The following is a 4,768-nucleotide window of genomic DNA, read 5'->3' on the forward strand; positions in this document are numbered from 1 at the left end:
CCCTTGTTGAAGAAGTTGCTGTAGTTGTTGATATGCTTTGGCCCGAGGAGGATGTAATACTTATTGCTGTCATATTTTCTGGTGTAGGAATGCTGGTTGAAAAAGCTGATGAGTGAATACCAGCAGAAGTTGTCGTTGACATTCCTGAAGATACGCTTTTGAGTGTGGATGAAATCTCCAATGATGATTTTAAGGTTGGTATTATAGGCATGCTTGTAGCTGTTGTAGCTAAGGATTGTGTTGTCTGGCTTGTAGTATTTGAGGAGTTTTGGAATGTTGGTGTTTTTGTCGGTGGTGTATTCATGCCAGTCGAAAATAGCGATGAAGATGTAATGGTAGAAATTGTTGTTGATGTAGATGTGCTTGTACCAGTAGTAGAAGTCTGGACTCTTGGTGTCGAAACATGCAATGATAGGTTGCTCGATGTACCTGAACCTGTAGTAAAAGACTTTGCTGAAGAGGTTTCTGTAGATGTCGATGAGCTTCCACTTGTTGAAGAAAAAAGACTCGTGGATGATGTAGACAGTAATGTAGTTGCTGAGCCAGGTGAAAACAATGGTGGAGATGTATTAGTGGAGACTGTTGTTGCAATTGTTGATACGTTCTTACCAGTCGTTGAATTCAGGACTGTTGATGTAACTCCTTGTGTAAATCTGCTTCTTAAAGATGTTGCAGCAGTTGTTGATATGCTTTGGCCTTGGGAGGATGTAATACTTGTTGCTGTCGTAGTTCTTTGTGTAGGAATGCTAGTTGAAAAAGCTGATAAATGAATACCAGCAGAAGTTGTTGATATTCCTGAAGATACGCTTTTGAGAGTGGATGAAATCTCCAATGATGATTTTGAAGTTGGTGTTATAGGCATGCTTGTAGCTGTCGTAGCTAAGGATTGTGTTGTCTGGCTTGTAGTATTAGAGGTGTTCTGGAATGTTGGTGTTTTTGTCGGTGGTGTATTCATGCCAGTCGAAAATAGCGATGAAGGCATAGTGGTAGAAATTGTTGTTGATGTAGATGTGCTTGTACCAGTAGTAGAAGTCTGGACTCTTGGTGTCGAAACAAGCAATGATAGGTTGCTCATTGTTGTACCTGAACCTGAAGTAGAAGACTTTGCTGAAGATGTTTCTGTAGATGTCGATAAGCTTCCACTTGTTGAAGAAAAAAGACTCGTGGATGATGTAGACAGTAATGTAGTTGCTGAGCCAGGTGAAAACAATGGTGGAGATGTATTAGTGGAGACTGTTGTTGCAATTGTTGATACGTTCTTACCAGTCGTTGAATTCAGGACTGTTGATGTAACTCCTTGTGTAAATCTGCTTCTTAAAGATGTTGCAGCAGTTGTTGATATGCTTTGGCCTTGGGAGGATGTAATACTTGTTGCTGTCGTAGTTCTTTGTGTAGGAATGCTAGTTGAAAAAGCTGATAAATGAATACCAGCAGAAGTTGTTGATATTCCTGAAGATACGCTTTTGAGAGTGGATGAAATCTCCAATGATGATTTTGAAGTTGGTGTTATAGGCATGCTTGTAGCTGTCGTAGCTAAGGATTGTGTTGTCTGGCTTGTAGTATTAGAGGTGTTCTGGAATGTTGGTGTTTTTGTCGGTGGTGTATTCATGCCAGTCGAAAATAGCGATGAAGGCATAGTGGTAGAAATTGTTGTTGATGTAGATGTGCTTGTACCAGTAGTAGAAGTCTGGACTCTTGGTGTCGAAACAAGCAATGATAGGTTGCTCATTGTTGTACCTGAACCTGAAGTAGAAGACTTTGCTGAAGATGTTTCTGTAGATGTCGATAAGCTTCCACTTGTTGAAGAAAAAAGACTCGTGGATGATGTAGACAGTAATGTAGTTGCTGAGCCAGGTGAAAACAATGGTGGAGATGTATTAGTGGAGACTGTTGTTGCAATTGTTGATATGTTCTTACCAGTCGTTGAATTCAGGACTGTTGATGTAACTCCTTGTGTAAATCTGCTTCTTAAAGATGTTGCAGCAGTTGTTGATATGCTTTGGCCTGGGGAGGATGTTATACTTGTTGCTGTCCTAGTTCTTGGTGTAGGAATGCTAGTTGAAAAAGCTGATAAATGAATACCAGCCGAAGTTGTTGTTGACATTTCTGAATATACGCTTTTAAGTGTGGATGAAATCTCCAATGATGATTTTGAAGTTGGTATTATAGGCATGCTTGTAGCTGTCGTAGCTAAGGATTGTGTTGTCTGGCTTGTAGTATTAGAGGTGTTCTGGAATGTTGGTGTTTTTGTCGGTGGTGTATTCATGCCAGTCGAAAATAGCGATGAAGGCATAGTGGTAGAAATTGTTGTTGATGTAGATGTACTTGTACCAGTAGTAGAAGTCTGGACTCTTGGTGTCGAAACATGCAATGATATGTTGCTCATTGTTGTACCTGAACCTGTAGTAGAAGACTTTGCTGAAGATGTTTCTGTAGATGTCAATGAGCTTCCAATTGTTGAAGAAAATAGACTTGTGGATGAGGTTGTCGGTAATGTAGTTGTTGAGCCAGGTGAAAACAAATGCGGAGCTGTATTAGTGGAGACTGTTGTTGTAATTGTTGACATGTTCTTACTAGTGGAGAAATTCTGTACTTTAGATGTAACTCCTTGTGTAAATCTGTTTGTTGAAGAAACTGAAGGTACTACAGAAACCTTTATTGAAGAAGTTGCTGTAGTTGGTGATATGCTTTGGCCTGAGGAGGATGAAATACTTGTTGATGTCATAGTTTTTGGTGTAGGAAAGCTAGTTGAAAAAGCTGTTGAATAAATACCAGCCAAAGTTGTTGACATTCCTGAAGATACGCTTTTGAGTGTGGATGAAATCTCCAATGATGATTTTGAAGTTGGTATTATGGGCATGCTTGTAGCTGTCGTAGCTAAGGATTGTGTTGTCTGGCTTGTAGTATTTGAGGAGTTTTGGAATGTTGGTGTTTTTGTCGGTGGTGTATTCATGCCAGTCGAAAATAGCGATGAAGACATAGTGGAGGAAATTGTTGTTAAAGTAGATGCGCTTGTACCAGTAGTGGAAGTCTGGACTCTTGGTGTCGAAACATGTAATGATAGGTTGCTCGTAGTACCTGAACCTATAGTTGAAGACTTTGCTGAAGAGGTTTCTGTAGATGTCGATATACTTCCACTTGTTGAAGAAATAAGACTCGTGGATGAGGTAGACGGTAATGTAGTTGTTGAGCCAGGTGAAAACAATGGTGGAGATGTATTAGTGGAGACTGTTGTTGTAACTGTGGATACATTCTTATTAGTCGTTGAATTCAGGACTGTTGATGTAACTCCTTGTGTAAATCTGCTTGTTAAAGATGTTGCAGCAGTTGTTGATATGCTTTGGCCTGGGGAGGAAGTTATACTTGTTGCTGTCATAGTTCTTGGTGTAGGAATGCTAGTTGAAAACGCTGATGAATGAATACCAGCAGAAGTTGTTGACATCCCTGAAGATACGCTTTTGAGTGTGGATGAAATCTCCAATGATGATTTTGAAGTTGGTATTATAGGCATGCTTGTAGCTGTCGTAGCTAAGGATTGTGTTGTCTGGCTTGTAGTATTTGAGGAGTTCTGGAATGTTGGTGTTTTTGTCGGTGGTGTATTCATGCCAGTCGAAAATAGCGATGAAGGCATAGTGGTAGAAATTGTTGTTGATGTAGATGTGCTTGTACCAGTAGTAGAAGTCTGGACTCTTGGTGTCGAAACATGCAATAATAGGTTGCTCGTTGTACCTGAACCTAAAGTAGAAGACTTTGATAAAGAGGTTTCTGTAGATGTCGATAAGCTTCCACTTGTTAAAGAAATAAGACTTGTGGATGTGGTTGTCGGTAATGTAGTTGTTGAGCCAGGTGAAAACAATGGTGGAGATGTATTAGTGGAGACTGTTGTTGTAGTTGTTGACATGTTCTTACTAGTGGAGGAATTCTGGACTGTTGATGTAACTCCTTGTGTAAATCTGCTTGTTAAAGATGTTGCAGCAGTTGTTGATATGCTTTGGCCTGAGGAGGATGTAATACTTGTTGCTGTCATAGTTCTTGGTGTAGGACTGCTAGTTGAAAAAGCTGATAAATGAATACCAGCCGAAGTTGTTGTTGACATTTCTGAAGATACGCTTTTAAGTGTGGATGAAATCTCCAATGATGATTTTGAAGTTGGTATTATAGGCATGCTTGTAGCTGTCGTAGCTAAGGATTGTGTTGTCTGGCTTGTAGTATTTGAGGATTTCTGGAATGTTGGTGTTTTTGTCGGTGGTGTATTCATGCCAGTCGAAAATAGCGATGAAGACATAGTGGAGGAAATTGTTGTTAAAGTAGATGCGCTTGTACCAGTAGTGGAAGTCTGGACTCTTGGTGTCGAAACATGTAATGATAGGTTGCTCGTAGTACCTGAACCTATAGTTGAAGACTTTGCTGAAGAGGTTTCTGTAGATGTCGATAAGCTTCCACTTGTTGAAGAAATAAGACTCGTGGATGAGGTATATGGTAATGTAGTTGCTGAGCCAGGTGAAAACAATGGTGGAGATGTATTAGTGGAGACTGTTGTTGTAATTGTTGATATGTTCTTACCAGTCGTTGAATTCAGGACTGTTGATGTAACTCCTTGTGTAAATTTGCTTGTTAAAGATGTTGCAGCATTTGTTGATATGCTTTGGCCTGGGGAGGATGTTACACTTGTTGATGTCATAGTTCTTGGTGTAGGAATGCTAGTTGAAAACGCTGATGAATGAATACCAGCAGAAGTTGTTGTTGACATTCCTGAAGACACGCTTTT

Source organism: Danio rerio, chromosome 7, assembly GCF_052040795.2.
Source record: "Danio rerio strain M-AB ecotype USA chromosome 7, GRCz13ab, whole genome shotgun sequence".
Lineage (NCBI taxonomy): Eukaryota > Metazoa > Chordata > Actinopteri > Cypriniformes > Danionidae > Danio > Danio rerio.